The sequence below is a fragment of the Heterodontus francisci genome, chromosome 15 (genome assembly GCF_036365525.1).
Source record: "Heterodontus francisci isolate sHetFra1 chromosome 15, sHetFra1.hap1, whole genome shotgun sequence".
NCBI classification, from domain to species: Eukaryota; Metazoa; Chordata; class Chondrichthyes; order Heterodontiformes; family Heterodontidae; genus Heterodontus; species Heterodontus francisci.
The window spans coordinates 15,074,303-15,092,302 of record NC_090385.1 but is presented as its reverse complement, the minus strand read 5'-3'; the positions used below and the strand labels follow the sequence as shown (position 1 = coordinate 15,092,302).

The 18,000-nt window shown below is 41.7% G+C and overlaps 1 protein-coding gene across 3 annotated transcripts in view; it reads right to left on the bottom strand.

Annotated features, from left to right (window-relative positions):
• Positions 1-18,000, bottom strand: part of il1rapl2 (interleukin 1 receptor accessory protein-like 2) — a 1,024,957-nt gene that overhangs the window by 122,297 nt on the left and 884,660 nt on the right. The gene's annotated exons all lie outside the window — the stretch shown is intronic.

Genomic DNA, 18,000 nt, shown 5'->3' with positions numbered 1-18,000 from the left:
GGTTGTGAAAGGTGCTATATAAATGCAAGTCTTTCATTTCTGTCGTTGCTTTCAATGTACTAAGAGCTTCCTGATGTCACACATATGGCAGAGCTTTGTGGTAGATTTTTTGAAGCTGTTTTTTTCAAAATGTAAATGGAGAAAGCCCTTATAGTGAAGTCTCAGTCGCATATCTAGGAACAATAAACTTACATTCAACTTCACTACTCTGTAGACTTTTATTCTTACAGATGTGGGGGAATTAAAACAGGTGAAACAGGTTTCAAAAATCGAAAATCTAGAATCAGAATTGAAGAGGTGGATCAGATGATGCAGAGCGAAAGCAGCAACCTCATTCTGCAACAGTGACTGACACTGTAATTCATCAGTGCAGGTAAGTGTCCTGTTAAAAGTGACCTTGGAGTATTCTGACAGGAGTGATATACTGCAGACAATAGGATAATTGGCCCAAATCACTTTGTGGTTGAAACACCCAGGCAGGTTTCTATTCTGCGCTCACCCGAAATAAATCGCAAACACAATGTATTCTTTCAGTACCAAGTGATAATAATATGGGTCTAGCACAGTGCCATAATCAAATACAACAGTGTACTCAATCACTGTAATCAGGTTTGATGATCATCATAATTGGGGAAAGAGATGATGTGATCTCTGTGTACTTAAGATTGTGCAACATTATCACAGATGCTACAACATTGTGTATTGGGCACATTTATCTTGTGCATTTTCTGATTTTAACTTAATCAAATAAAAAAAGGAAATCTATTTTTTTGTCACCCACATTTCCAGTGGGAGCAGATGCTTTTCGACAGGACATGACTGTAATGGTATCAGGAAAACAGCGTGATTTACCTTATATTGAGTTGATATTCTAAGTGTTCAAATTTTTAGTGCCTTTGTATTTCCAGCAGATTAAAACAAAAGTCAAAACTTTTAGACAGTTTAAATTTTCAATGTAAACAATTAACAGAACTTATATCAACTTTCTTATAGCCATGTTTCATAGTTACACATTTCCAACATGAGAACAGTTCACTTTTCATCATTTCTTTTTGGCCACGATAGCACAACACTACAATAAAGCCTAATCTGCCGACACAACAGACACAACACAAAATAATTAACTGAATAAGAACCTTGATAAAGCACTGTATAAATACAAAGTCTTGTTAGTTTTTCAATGGAGCCAAGATTACTTTGCAAGTGCTGTAGTGAGCAAGTGTGGGACTGGGACTAATTGGACAGCAGCTTCAAAGAGATGGCACAGTCATGATGGGCCAAATCGCCACTTTCTGCGCTGCCTGATTCTACGCTAACAATTAAATGAGCAAAATAATATCAGATCTAGGAGCCCTGTGGACCATCAGTAGCAGCAGAATTGTATATAATCAAAACCTGTATCCTCATGGCTTGGCACATCCCTCACGAATCTATCGACATCAAGCTAGGTAAGCACCTCTGGTTTAATAAACAAAATTGAGGGATATGCCAGCAGCAGCACAAGACATACCCTAGAAAGTAGTACCAACCTAATGAAGCCATTACACAGGACAACCTGGATGCTAAACATCAAAAGCAACATATAGATAGAGCAATGTGGTCCTACAACCACAGGGGAACAGATAGCGTAGATAGAGAGAAACTATTTCTGCTAGCTGGGGAGTCGAGGACTAGGTGGCAAAGTCAAAAAAATGAGAGCCAGTCTTTTCAGAAATGAAATTAGGAAACACTTCTTCATGCAAAGAGTGGCAGAAATTTGGAAGTCTCTTCCACAAATGGCATTTGATGCTAGGTCAATTCCTAATTTTAAAATGGAGATTGATAGATTTTTGTTAGTCAAAGGTATTTAGGGATATGGGGAAAAGTCAGGTATATGAGTTAGGTCACAGATCAGCCATGATCTCATTGAATGGCGAAACAGGCTCGAAGGAATTCCTGTTCCTATAACCAAGAAATTAGAGCAAATCTCTCTTGTCACTAATGGTGTAGATAATCCAGCAACTAATGGGAGGAGGGGCCTCCATGAACATGTGCATCCCCAACCGTTATGCACAGGAGAGCAGCAGATGAGGCTGATGTGTTTGCAAGCATCTTCAAGCAAAAGTGCTGAGGCTTATTTGTTCTCCTTTGAGTCCTCTACCATCTTAGATTCCAGGCAACTCACTTCACTTCGCATGACATTAAGCAGCTAAGCGCACTGGATACAATGAAGGCAATGGACCATGACCAAATCCTACAGTGGGAAGAAAATATGTACCAGAACAAACCACTCACTGCCCCCGCCATTCCCACCACCAATCTCCCAACTCTGGCCAAGCTGGTCAGTGCAGCTATGGGAAAATGTTCATATATTGTCTGGTAGATGCCATTTTACAATAAAACAAGATATATCCAATCCAGCCCAGTTACCACTCTCTCGCCTTCCTCCCAAACACCAGAAAAGTGATAGAAGGCATCATCAACAAAGCCAGGAAGAAGTATTCACCTTCACACTCATGCTCATTTCAGGTTACATCAAACCTCATCTCAGACTTGATTCAGTCATAGACACAAGAGCTGAATACTAGGGAGATATGAGAACAGCTGACATCCAGCCCGAAATCAACCAAATATGGTATCAAGGAACACTGACAAAGCTGTGGCCTTCGAGGAATCAAGGGGAAGCCCTCCAATGGCTGGAGATGCAACTAAAGCACTGGAAGATTGTTGTGGTTGTCAATAGCAATCATTGCAGCTCCAGCGCATTGCTGTTGGAGATATTTGGGGCAGTACCTTCACCCCAACTGTTCTATTCCAGAAATCCAGTTGGTGAAGGGTGATACTGGAGCCAATCTTTACTCAGTCTTAAATGTATTTACACAGTGAAACATTACAAGCATATACCTCCTAACTCAACCCCACACTATTTCAGTAAGTGTCTCTTTATAAGTGCTCAAGTAAAACACCAATTAATGCACTCCACCTGCATATAATTAAACAAAATTGATATCCAATTAACACTAACCATCTTCATATGCTTCATCAATGACCTTACCTTCATTATAAGATCAGAAGTGAGGTTATTTTCTGATGATTCCACAGTGTTTAGCTGCATTCACAACTCCTCCGCTAATGAGACTGCCCCTGCCAGCCTACAGCAGGATTTGGACAATATCCAGGCTTGAGTTAAAAAGTGGCAAATAACATTTGTGTCATATAGGCACCGGGTAATGACCATCTCAAAATAACAAAAAGACAAACTATGTTCCCCCCCCCCCCTCTGGCTCAGTATCCAGTTTTCAACTACGCCTCTGTGTTGGACATTTTTCTACATTAGTGGCATGATATGAAAGCAAGTTGCTGTGAACGCACAGAATTATCACTCCGTTGCGCCACTCTTTTTATAATATTGGATTTCCTCACTCAGTTATTTTATACTAAAACCATGCTATTCCTGCAAGTCAAACTAACAAAGAATAAAATCCATAATTAACATCAAATGTTTCAGAATGCCAAAATGGCTTATAGTCTAGTAAGAAAGATAGACAGATTAAAAGGGTAAGTCCAACCTAATCATTTAAATTCCATTGGATGTATTCTAACAAATACTGTACAACTTATTCTAATGTTGATCAGAGGATATACAGCTGATAACATTCTGAAAATCATCGACGATTCTTTAAATGGGACAGAAACTGAAAGGAAGGGGAAATAGCAATCAATCAATCTACAGGAAAACATAGGTAAGAAAAGAAAAATCTGATGAAATGTCCCTCTTTATTTCATATTACCTGCACTTCTGATGAGACAATTCTGAACTTTTTAAAAAAGGACACCTTTAAATTGGTATTAGTTGAATTACTACTGAGAGTTGTCAATGGGTGCCATACAGGCTAGCGAGATGGAAATAAATGAACAAACACTCCCAACTGCTGAAGTTTTAACTTAAAGAAAGAATGTGCATTTCTATAGCACCTTTCATGGCTTCAGGTTGTCCCAAAATGCCGTACAGCTAATGAAGTGCTTTTGAAGTGTAGTCTCTGTTGTAATGTCGGCAACAGGGCAGCCAAGCACCCACAAACAGCAACGCGGTAATGACCAGATTATCTGTTTTCCTTTAGTGATATTGGTTGAGGGATAAATAATGGCCAGACCACCAGGAAGAACTCCTCTGTTTGTTCTTTGAAATAGCACCATGGAATCTTTTATGCCCATCTAAGAGAGAAGACGGGGACTCAGCCTAGCATCTCATCCAGAATTTTAATGGTTATATAAGTTTTAATTTATTTGATAAGATTTGGAAAATAGGTTGAATATTGCAAAGGATATCTTTGTTCACATAACAGCAGTCAATCCATAATAACTTACTCTTCAACCATTTTACATAAAAGCAGATATGAGCATTATAAATGTTAATAATATTACATTAATATATAACACATTACACAGACTATATCTTGAAAAAGTCACAAGGACAATGTAATTGTCTACTGTGGATTGAATCTGAATGATCAATAAAGTCCTAAATAAGGCAACAGCAATGCTATTAAAGTTTATAATCATGTTTAATACTGATAACCCATCAACTCTGGTAAGATACTAAATATTTCCTCACAAAGGAATATTTCTAATTTATTCCTCATAAAGCAATATTTGCTCAAATTCTTAATCTAAATTCAGATTAGTCCTATGATCCATATGAAATTCAAAAAAAATTCCCCAGATGTATTGGCACAGTACAGAAAGTGGCTTAGCATTGCTGCAGATTAGTAAATTAATTTAGCCCCACATTCAGCTTGTGAAACACTGGAAGTTTTTCTTTGCTCAGTGAGTAATTAAATCCCGAGGACAAAACAAACCATTGTTTTGCAGCATTGCAGCTTTCCAGCAAAATGGCTTCATCATGGCTACAAAGTTATTTCTGGAACTAGTTTAAATGATGTTGCATTATCAGACCTCTGTAATAAGCATAGATACAAATCATAGAACTATACAGCACAGAAGGAGGCCATTTGGTCGATTGTGTCTGTGTTGGTTCTATGAAAAAGCTACCCAATTAGTCCCAATTCTCTGATCTTTCTCTGTAGCCCTGCATAAGGTCGGAGAATAATTTTTTGGCTGAAAAAAAGACGATATAAAATATAACACTAAGTGTCAACTTTTGGTGCAATTAGCAAGTAGCATCATTAAATTTCCAGTTCACAACAAAGTCTGGCTTCTCAATTAAAGATATAGGAATATTTGCAAAACTGATTTTAGTTCCCACTGTAGTGCAAGACATAAATGGAGCCAGATTATCCTTATTTTATTCTCTCTGCTAATGATAAAAAAGGATCATTCTAATCTGAGCTAGTGTATAAAATAAATATCACAAATGATGGAAATCTGAAATGATCTTGTTGCTGGAGGTTTGAAAAGGACTTTTGAAACACACCAGGAGACTTTCTGGGAGACTTTGTCAAGACTTCACCAACACTCTATCAACATTTATTCTGGAAATTCTTTGAGGACGTCACCTAAAGAGTGAGTGCTATGTTACTCTACATTATTGGACTCCTTATAGGAGTCACCAGGGGAAAAGGAGTGCTCAGTCATCTGCATCTTGCGAGGGGTTCCCTTGGTCTGGACGAGGAATGGGATGAGGACTTGAGTCCAGGCACAGCAGTATCGGCTGCTGCAGGATAGAGGGACAGGAGTGACAAGGGGTGTGGTCGACTCCTTCCTGCTTCGGGTACAAACCATCCTTCCTCCTCTGAACCTCCCATATTAGGACATCTGGTGCCACATCTGAGAACCTGTGCACCCTCTCACTCGGTCCATGCACCATCCTGTAATGTGCTGCTGTGTGTCACCCAGTGCGCTCCACACCTTCAGTGGAAATGAGTGCAAGGAGGATACAAGGGGGAATTTTATGCTCTCCCCCGCAGCAGGTTTGGAGGCGAGAAGAGCATATAATTGGGTGGGATGGTGGCAGCAGAGGGACCCCGCCACATTCCCGCTTCCGCCGAAATTAAGTCCGGGGTGGGAAAATTGTTTCTAATTAGCGTTTGAATGACAAACTTGCAGGTGTCCGTTTAGCACCTCCAGGCAAGTTCAAATCATGGTGGTAAGCAATGAGGTCCAAAATTGTGAACAAAACCAGACTTTCAAACTGGTGTGCCTTATTAGTACAGCACCCACTTAGGCCAGGATTTTATCTGGGTGATGGGGGGTCTTGACATCCAGCAAAAATGTCACTGAGAAATCCGTGTCGCCCCTTCTGTGGGAGGCCTGCCAAATCAAGTGCCAATTAGACACTTAACTGGACAGCGGCGGGCCTTCCACAGGATCAAAGACCTCCGCAACGGAATTTATGCCCTCTGAGAGCTGCCGGCCAACAGAGGCTGGCAACTTTTCAACAGAGCAGTGTCACTGCAAAGGCAGTGGCTGCTGTCAGTGGAGCACCCACCTGAGGCCCAGAGTGGCGCTGGACCCAGGTAGGTCAGGGCGAGAGGGGTCTTGAAGGGTGGGGGTCGCAGGGAAGGTGGATGTAAGAGAGTTGGCTAACTGAGACAATGGCAGGATGGGGCCTTTACTTGGACATTCATTTCCCAGTTAAGGGCCTCAATTGGTGTCAGGGTGGTAAGGCCATTTACAGGTCTTCCTGTCTTGACTTAATTTCGCTGGAGGTGGGAAGGTAGAGGGGCTCCCCCCCCCCCCCACCACACCCCGCTCCAATTACACGCTCTCCCTGCCTCTAGGGGAGAGCATAAAATTCCCCCCTTACTGTCTGTTTTCACGCTTTTACCAAAATAAACCCCTTATTCTTTTCAATTTAGGCCAGATATTACAATGTCAATTACGAATAGTACTGAAAGCGTCACACACACCTAGTACAGTGCTTCAGGTTAATTTGTGAGGCATTTGATGTGACACCAAACACTTTATAAATGAGCTTTACTGCAAGGGAAATCATTTCCAGTGTAAGGTAAGAAAGAAAGACAGAGACAAGTAAAACATTTGAAGACAAGAAGCATTTCAAAAATTCAGAAAGGCAAGAGATACACTGAATGTGGAAGATTAGAAATTATCTCACAAAAGTGAAGAACTTACTTAACAATTCATCCACAATCTGATCATTTACAACTAAATTGGAATTTATAGATATATATCGAAACACAATCTATCAACTTCCAAATTGTTGACCTCTAAAGGCTGCTAAAATGGAAATGCAGGGAGGGGAAAGAAAAGAGTAAATAAAAATAGATCACAGGATATTTTTAAAAAAATTCTGTTTATGTTTGTACCTACAGAGATGAATAATTTGGGCAGTTAACAGGCAGTTTGTTTTTCATTAGATGGAAACGCCAAATCAGGTGCAAATAATCAGAGAGTGACAGCATTTTTAACTAAGTTCTTCATTTTCCATATTCATAAAGGAGGATAGTGGGATCGTTTCTAATCTTGACTTGAAAATTAATGCACAAACCCAGTCTGTGATGAAGTAGGTAAATATTGATCTGTATAGTGAGGAAAAGCCTTCCAGCAGATATTACGAAACTTGACTTTCAAATAGAATGTCATAAAACATCTCACAAGAGGCTGATAGTGAAGGTTGATTATCTCATGGATTTGCACACAGGCAGTGAACTGCACTGAAAATTGGCTATGCCCAAGGTTAGATATAAATAGGCATTATATTTTGACATCCACAAGGATGAAATCTTGGACCTCCAATTTTCACAATGTTCTCAATGAGGGAATTAAAAACAGATCTTTTAAACATAATGAAACATTAAATGAGAAGTAAAGTTGAAAAGTGGAGGTGAGCACTGTTTGAAAGTACCCGTGGTTGGGTTAGTGATGCCCAAAGTGGGCGACTGTAAACTGGTGCAATTCAACGTGAAAATGTTGCATTGATTACAATATTGTCACTTGATGAATGTGGAAAATTATTTGAGTGCAGTTACAGTTTTTGGAAAAGTCTTCAGGTGTGAAAATATAATTAAGATAAACAGAATATTAAAGGTGCTTTGTCACAGTTTGCAATTTACGACCATATTACGACAATATTAGATTTCTGTTTCACAATAAACCACAGGACTGCAGTTAGAGTACTCTGTCCAGTTTTGGTCACTGTATATTTCATGAAAAACATTAGTTCTTTACAAAGAGCTCAGAACTAAGCAGGAAAATAATGGCCATTCAGGGGTTTGATTAATATACTTTGAGGATAGTCCTTCATTGTCTCGGACAAAATGCTGGAACGCCCTGCCATACCAAATCATAGGAGCATCTTCACCACATGGACTGCAACAGTTGACAAAAAAGGTGGTCCACAATCACCTTCTCAAGAGCAACATGAATGGGCAATAAAGACCAGCCTTGCCAGTGATGCCATATCCAGAATGTTTTTTTAAAAGGAAACAAAAGTAATCTTTGTCAATAGCAAAGAAGATTATAATTCTGGTCTTTAAAAGGCAAGTGCAATCATTGTGTAAATATGACTATCATGGGAACTTCATATCACCTTCTTATGTCCCCCACAACTCTGATGATTGGCTGTCAAGACCAGTCTGGCAATAAACTGCTGAAGATCCACCATCACGAGCGAAAAATAAGTAAGTAATATTACTCCTAGTTGCCATTAGGAGATGGTTTGATGGGCAGAGTTGGTGTCTGGAATCATTTTCATTTGTAAAAAGGAATGAAACCAGACAGACCACCCGGCATCGACCTAGGCACCGGAAACAGCAGCAGCAAACCGCAGCCCTGTGTGGTCTGCAAAGTCCTCCTTACCAACAACTGGGGGCTTGTGCCAAAGTTGGGAGAGCTGTCCCACAGACTAGTCAAGCAACAGCGTGACATAGTCATATTCACGGAATCATACCTTACAGACAATGTCCCAGACACTGCCATCACCATCCCTGGGTATGTCCTGTCCCACCGGCAGGACAGACCCACCAGAGGTGGTGGCACAGTGGTATACAGTAGGGAGGGAGTTGCCCTGGGAGTCCTCAACATTGACTCCAGACCCCATGACGTCTCATGGCATCAGGTCAAACATGGGCAAGGTAGCCTCCGACTGATTACCATCTACTGTCCTCCCTCAGCTGATGATTCAGTACTCCTCCATGTTGAACAGCACTTGGAGGAAGCACTGAGGGTGGCAAGGGCACAAAATGTACTCTGGGTGTGGGACTTCAATGTCCATCACCAAGAGTGGCTTAGTAGCACCACTACTGACTGAGCTGGCCGAGTCCTAAAGGACATAGCTGCTAAACTGGGTCTGCGGCAGGTGGTGGGGGAACCAACACGAGGGAAAAACATACTTGACCTCGTCCTCACCAATCTGCCTGCCGCAGATGCTTCTGTCCATGACAGTATTGGTAGGAGTGACCACCACACAGTCCTTGTGGAGACAAAGTCCCGCCTTCACATTGAGGATACCGTCCATCGTGTTGTGTGGCACTACCACCCTGCTAAATGGGATAGATTTTGAACAGATCTAGCAATGCAAAACTGGGCATCCATGAGGCGCTGTGGGCCATCAGCAGCAGCAGAATTGTACTCATCCACAATCTGTAACCTCATGGCCCGGCATATCCCCCACTCTACCATTACCATCAAGCCAGGAGACCAACCCTGGTTCAATGAAGAGTGCAGGAGTGCATGCCAGGAGCAGCACCAGGCATACCTCAAAATGAAGTGTCAGCCTGGTGAAGCTACAACCCAGGACTACCTGCATGCTAAACTGCGTAAGCAGCATGTGATAGACAGAGCGATGCGATCCCATAACCAACGGATCAGATCTAAGCTCTGCAGTCCTGCCACATCCAGCCGTGAATGGTGGTGGACAATTAAACAACTAACTGGAGGAGGTGGCTCCACAAATATCCCCATCCTCAATGATGGGGGAGCCCAGCACATCAGTACGAAAGATAAGACTGAAGCATTTGCAACAATCTTCAGCCAGAAGTGCCGAGTTGAAGATCCATCTCGGCCTCCTCCTGAAGTCCCCAGCATCACAGATGCCAGACTTCAGGCAATTTGATTCACTCCGTGTGATATCAAGAAACGACTAAAGGCACTGGATACTGCAAAAGCTATGGGCCCTGACAATATTCCGGAAATAGTAATGAAGACCTGTGCTCCAAAACTTGCCGCATCCCTTGCCAAGCTGTTCCAGTATAGCTACAACACTGGCATCTACCCTGTAATGTGGAAAATTGCCCAGGTATGTCCTGTACACAAAAAGCAGGACAAGTCCAACCCGGCCAATTACCGCCCCTTCAGCCTACTCTCAATCATCAGTAAAGTGATGTAGGGTGTCATCAACAGTGCCATCAAGTGGCACTTGCTTAGCAATAACCTGTTCAGTGACGCTCAGTTTGGGTTCCACCAGGGCCACTCTGCTCCTGACCGCATTACAGCCTTGCTTCAAACATGGACAAAAAAGCTGAACTCAAGAGGTGAGGTGAGAGTGACTGCCCTTGACATCAAGGCAGCATTTGACCGAGTATGGCATCAAGGAGCCCTAGCAAAACTGAGGTCAATGGGAATCAGGGGGAAAACCCTCCACTGGCTGGAGTCATACCTAGCACAAAGGAAGATGGTTGTGGTTGTTGGAGGTCAATCATCTGAGCTCCAGAACATCACTGCAGGAGTTCCTCAGGGTAGTGTCCTAGGCCCAACCATTTTCAGCTGCTTCGTCAATGACCTTTCTTCAATCATAAGGTCAGAAGTGGGATGTTCGCTGATGATTGCACAATGTTCAGCACCATTCGTGACTCCTCAGATACTGAAGCAGTCCGTGTAGAAATGCAGCAAGACCTGGACAATATCCAGGCTTGGGCTGATAAGTGGCAAATAGCATTCGCACCACACAAGTGCCAGGCAATGACCATCTCCAACAAGAGAGAATCTAACCATCTCCCCTTGACATTCAACAGCATTACCATTGCTGAATCCCCCACTATCAACATCCTCGGGGCTACCATTGACCAGAAAGTGAACTGGAGTAGCCATATAAATACCGTGGCTACAAGAGCAGGTCAGAGGCTAGGAATCCTGCGGCGAGTAACTCACCTCCTGACTCCCCAAAGCCTGTCCACCATCTACAAGGCACAAGTCAGGAGTGTGATGGAATACTCTCCACTTGCCTGGATGGGTGCAGCTCCAACAACACTCAAGAAGTTCGACATCATCCAGGACAAAGCAACCCGGTTGATTGGCACACCATCTACAAACATTCACTCCCTCCACCACCGACGCACAGTGGCAGCAGTGTGTACTATCTACAAGACGCACTGCAGCAATGCACCAAGGTTCCTTGGACAGCACCTTCCAAACCCGCGACCTCTACCAACTAGAAGGACAAGGGCAGCAAATACATGGGAACATCACCACCTGCAAATTCCCCTCCAAGTCACACACCATCCTGACTTGGAACTATATCGCCGTTCCTTCACTGTCGCTGGGTCAAAATCCTGGAACTCCCTTCCTAACAGCACTGTGGGTGTACCTACCCCAAATGGACTGCAGCGGTTCAAGAAGGCAGCTCACCACCACCTTCTCAAGGGCAATTAGGGATGGGCAATAAATGCTGGCATAACCAGTGACCCCCACATCCCATGAATGAATAAAAAAAAATGTCAGTCTGGAGTTGAAGTTCAAATCACATGGCACTAACACTATAAACCAGCTGATTAGTTTTAGAAAAACTATTGACAAAACAAGAGGAAATGAATGGCGGAAGTATTACAAAAAATATTTTTCCCTGTACTTCCTGTTGTTTTGTAGCAGAGAGAGGTTTATCTGATTTCAAGTTCTGACTACCAACAGAGGCAACTGCTAAACGCCCTGGTTGGTGACAGTTACTAGTGAAAGTGTCTCTGCTATGGATCTGCTGCCGGTCACATGATTCAAAAATGATGTTTAAAATGACACTTTTTGTAATATTATCGTATTTGCTGATGATACTAAACTAAACAACAAACCAATGAGTGTTATAAGTTAGCCTCTCTCCCAATTCTGTTTATTCATGTTCCCAGAATGTGCAGATTGCAAGGGCAGACCCATATCTCTTGTGCTCCAGAACTTACACTCTTTATTACTGCCATGAATGCCACTCCCTCAACAGTTACACTTTCATGATATTTCTTTGTACCAGAAGTGCTACAGGGAAGAGTTCTGGAGAATACTAAGGAGTATGGAATTCCAGGGAAACTAGAAAATTGGATTAAAAGCTGGTTGGAAGGGGAGAATCAGAGAGGATGAATTAATGGCTGTTTGTCAGAGTAATGGGGTAGAGGTAGTGGTGTCCTGTAGGCATCTGTTATGGGATCGCTATTGTGTACACCAATGATTTGGATATAGGGCTAGAGGGAGTACTGTCCAAAGTTGCAGTTAATAAAATATGAGGCATAGTAAACAACTTTGAGGACCAAAAGAAGCTGCAAGTGGATATTAATAAGATGGTGGAATGGGTAAAAAGAAGCGCCAGATGGAAATCGATGTTAGTAAGGTGGTACATTTTGGGTTAAAAAAAAGATGGTTATGATTCTACTTTGAATGGGGGAACATTGGGTGATGTGAAAGAGCAGAGGGATTTGGGGGCTCAAGTTCACGAATTGTTAAAATCAGCACCTCTAGTGGATAAAGATGTACAAAAGCTGATGGGATGTTGAGTTAAGTGGCAAGAGGGGTAGAATAGAATCTATATAGCACATTGCTAAGACTACAGTATGCCACTTTAGACTGCACTATAGAATGAATATGATGGAAATAGAGAGAGTACAGTATAGACTCACTAGATCCCGCATGGGATTGTAAAATACAAATGTGAAGAAAGATGTGACTAATTGGGCAGCATTTGACAGAGGTGTTTGAAATGATGATGGGATGGGCTACAATATATAGAAACACACCATCCCCAGTGATTGAGGAGAATAAAATGAGAGAACATAAATATAAGAGTAAATGTAAGAGATTTAAAGCAGAGCGCAGGAGAAACCTGGGTTGTGAGGTTATGAATTGTACTCCCGGAGATAGTGATCGAAGCAGAGACCATGGACTGAATTTTCCAGCCCACTGGAGATGAGCAGGGAGGCGGGAAAGCTGGCAATATGAAGGAGGAAGGTGTCGGGAGGGGGGACTAACGTCTTCCTGCTGCCATGGCATATTGCCAGCGGTGAGACCCTTAGCGACATGGCCTCCCACCGGGTGACCAATTGAAGCATTTAACTGCCCAATTAAGGGCCATCTCCCGCCCCTGCAGGCATTTTGTCCACATCAGGAAGCCCCGCCGTCACGTTGGGAAACCGCCTGGTAAACACTGGTCGCCACCCAGTGTGTTCTTGGGGGGCCCTCAGTGATAGGTATTCTATGGCATACAGAGGGGCTCCCTGATGGCAATGGCCACCGCCATGCCCAGGATGGCACCACTGGAAGAACCCCCCCCCTCGCATCCCCGTCCCCCCCACCCCCAGCTGATTGCTGGGGCCTGCCTGCCCAGCCTCGGCTTCTCCAAAGAAAACTCACTTCTCTTCAAGGGCGCCCCACCATTGTGGCACCTTTTCCCTGGTGATGCAGCCTCAGCACTGGCCACCACTCATGGTGGTGCTGCTGAGCTGCCGGCCCTCTGATTGGGCTGGCAGCTCTTGGTGGGGTGGGTGCTGTTAATTGGCCACCACCGGCAAAATGCTGGCCCATAGTCCCACTGGCTGTTGGAGGTGGTTGCCTCCCACTTTCGGCCCCAGTGATGGACTTCAACACCCGCCAAAAAATACAGCCCTATGTCAACATTTAAAAATAGATTAGAAAATGGTTGAACAAATTGGGGGTGGAGGCAAAGGGATTTGGGAAAAATTGGATACAGGCGATTAGGATACTGCTGGTGTAGAGGATAAACACTAACATGGACTGTTGGACCAAATGGCTTGTTTCTATTGTGTAACTATCTATGTAATCGTGCACAGGTTGCCTCCAGCGTGCTACTAACCATTCTGAAATAACATCATCCCAGCAGATTGCATCATTCTGAACTAGCAGTCAATTGCTTTTGTACAATGCTTATAATTACACAGAAGCAAAATAAGTACAATAAATAATCATTAAATGACTTGAAATAAACTGTCTCAAAACTAATAAAGCATTTGAAACCTTTTCCAGAATCATTTAATTAGAACTGATGAAAGCAATGTGGGTGTTTCTTCACTGTCCAGAGTGCAGTTTTACTGCTGTGGTGTGGAAACAGTTGAAACAGGGGAATTAAACAATGGGGAAAAGAAGCAACCTTTACACTACTCCAAACAACAGGCATCTGATATCACAAGCCAAAATAGTTGCTTCACACTAGGCACGCTAACATGTTCTTAATCAATTTTACTTATTACAGGTGGATAAAGTGCAACCCACATCCTTCTGACATTTGAAGGGTTTTGATTGCTCAACACCTTGCCTACATGACAAATTGCTCAGACGTCCTTGTCCAGAAATCTTGGCACCAATATAAGACTGCAGGCCTGTACATATTAACATCTCAAAAAGATGTGATAATTGCTGCTGCAACTAACTTGTAATTGAAGATAATGGGCAGCTTTATGGAAAACCAACTGGCTTCCTCTCCCCAAAACCAATAGCTTTCTCTAAGCATATCAGTGCTTTGTTTCACCTCACCACACATGCAGACACACAGGAACAGGAGGAGGCCATTTATCCCCTTGAGGATGTTCCGCCATTCACTGAGATTATGGCTGATCTGCGACCCAACTTCAAATACACGCTTTTGCCCCATATCCCTTAATACCTTTAGTTAACAAAAATCTATCAATCTCAGATTTAAAATTTACAATTGATCTAGTGTCAATTGCCACTTGCGGAAGACAGTTCCAAACTTCTATCACCCTCCCTTTGTAAAAGTGTTTCCTAACTTCAGTCCTGAAAAGTCTGGCTCTAATTTTTAAACTATGCTCCCAGTCCCAGACTGCTCAACCAGCAGGAATAGTTTCTCTCTATCTACCCTATCTGTTCCTCTTAATATCTTGAAAACTTCAATCAAGGCAGGTATTATTCTGGTAAATCTACATTGCACTCCCTCCAAGGCCAATATGTCCTTCCTAAGGTGTGGTTCTCAAAACTGGTCATAGTACTTCAGGTGTGGTCTAACCAAGGCGTTGCACAGCTATAGCTAAATGAAATACTTCTTTTCTCAATTAGGCGAATAGAGTTCCATTTTAAATGAACAAAATATTGACCCATCTAAAATTTAAATTAAAAAGATAGGGATTTTATTGCTTGAAAACAATAACTTGTATCTATACAGTGTCTTTAACATAGTAAAAATATCCCAAGCAGTGAGTATAAGATTAATAGCATTGAAAGAGAACTAGACTATTGAAGCAGATAAGCAGAGGAATGGGACATTAATTTTAATATTGATCATAAATTTGTACACAATGAAACCTACAGATAAAATAGAGAGGTGTATTAGCAAAAATGTAAAATGGAGAGGGTTGAAAGTACCAATGATAAGGACATGTTTGGGATATTTTAAATCATCTAGGACCTACCTTTGAAAATAAATGGATGCAACTCATGAGGTTCAATGAACAACAAAGAAAATTCTGGGGCTCAGAATTCCAAGTCATGAAGAAAGATTCAAAGGGCCAGACTTGCTTCCATTAAAGTAAAGAATACTGTGAAGGGACATGATCCAACTCTTTGAAAAGTTGAAAGAAATGTATGATGCCGATGTAAACTGGTTAATTAACTTGTAATGTTTTTCCCTCCACGTTCTGGATTGACTCACAGATAAATAATGTTACAATGATTAAAAGGATGAGTCAAAGTCACAAGAGGGCTGAACTTCAGACAATCAAAATGAAGCTAAATTGCAACAATTCAAGCATAGTACTCAACTGTGTGAAACATACAGAAGACAGAATTAGAATTTTACCTGGTGTTTCTGATAATTAAATACATTTTAAAATGGCCCCATTTTATAAGAAACAATTTTCTGATAGGTTAATTTTTCTTTCGAGCTAGCATATATTATTGCTTTTGTTGAATATGCCCTACATTTCACAGTCATTCAAAAGGTTAGTTATCCAAACTAGATTTTGCTGACCTCATACATGATCCACAGAATTAAATATTCTGATTCTTCTTAAACCTGGACAAAATGTTCTGAAAACAGTAATAGTTAAGAAGTAGCTGTCTCTGCACTAAGTGCATCCATACAGTGTACAACAGTTTGAAGGATCACATCGATGTCAGTCACATTGCCATTAAGACTCCTGGGTTTGCAGCCTGTCAGATTTGAACATTCTTTATCCATGAAATAGCAAGGAAGAAGCAAAGAAGAAAACATATTCTAGTTAATGAATCACACAATGTGAATCACATCATAACTTTCCTGTCATCATAGAATGGTATGGCAGAGAAGGAGGCCATACAGCCCATTGTGCTTGTGCTAGATCTTTGATAGAGCTATCCAATTAATCCCATTCCCCTGCACTTTTCTTGTAGCCCTGTAATTTTTTTCCCTCCAAGTATTTATCTAATTCTCTTTCGAAAGTAATGATTGAATGTACTTCCACCATCCTTTCAGGCAGTGCATTCCAGATCATAACAATTTGCTGTGTTAAAAAAATGTTTCCTCATGTCGCCATTGGCTTTTTTGCCAATCACCTTAAATGAGTGTCCTCTTGTTACTGACACTTCTGCCACTGGAAACAGTGAATTACTCTATCAAAACCATGCATAATTTTGAAAACTTCTATCAAATCTCCTCTTAACCTTCCCTGTTTTAAGGACCACAATCCCCAATTTCTCCAGTCTCTCCAGATAACTGAATTCCCTCATCCTTGGTACCATTCTAATGAATCTCTCCTGCACTCTCTCAAAGGTCTTGACATCCTTCTTAACGTGCCCAGAATTAGGCACAGGTTCCAGTTGAGGCCGAACCAGTGTTTTATAAGGGTTTAGCACAACTTCCTCGCTTTTATACTCCATTCCTCTCTGAATAAAGCCAAGGACCCCAAAAGCTTTTTAAACAGCCTGTCCTGCCACCTTCAAAGATTTGTGTACATACACCCCCATGTCTCTGTTGCTCCGTCCCATTTAGAATTGTGCCATTTAGTTTATATTGCCCCTCCTCATTCTTCCTACCAAAATATATCTCTTCACACTTCTCTGCATTAAATTTCATCTGCCATATGTTTGCCGCTTTCAGCCGTCTGTCTATGTCTTCCTGAAGTCTGCTGCTATTTTCCACATTGTTTGCTACCTTTTTGAGTTTTATATCGTCTGCAAATGTTAAAATTTTGCCCTGTGTACCCAAGTCTAGGTCATTAATATGTATCAAAAAGAGCAGTGATCCTAATACTGACCCCTGGGAAACACCACTACCTGCTTCCCTTCAGTCTGAGAAACAACTCTTCACCACTGCTCTCTGCTTTCCGTCCCTTAGCCCGTTTTGTATCCAGGCTGCCATTGACTCTTTAATCCCACCATCTCAACACTCCAATAAGAAACTCGATGAAGTTGGTCAAATATGGCTTGCCTTTAACAAATCTGTGCTGACTTTTATTTATTAGCCTATATGTTTCCAAATACTAACTTATTTTGTCCCAAATGTGTTTCGAAAGGGTTCTAATAAAATTTAGTATTTTGGTCAGTAAATTATTGCAAAAAAATGGCTCCCAGAACTATCAAACTTGGGCAACAATTACTTGATTAAATGACAATGCTAAGAGTTTTAAAATCTTGAATCTACACATTAATGCATTTTCACATGAGCAGTTTTACAGAATTATGTCCAGAGTTAAACCAATAACATGAAGAGTGTGAACATTATTATCCAAATTGGTGCACTGGGATTTGTCAGGGTGACAGCAATGGTTTTTCAATTCTTGCACATTCCTGTGTCCTTAAATTAGGGAAACATTATATGTCAGAATGTAATAAAATTTCCACTATTAAGGCATTTTGGACTTAAATCTGCACATATAAGATGAGCACTGTGGGGAACTAGGTGAC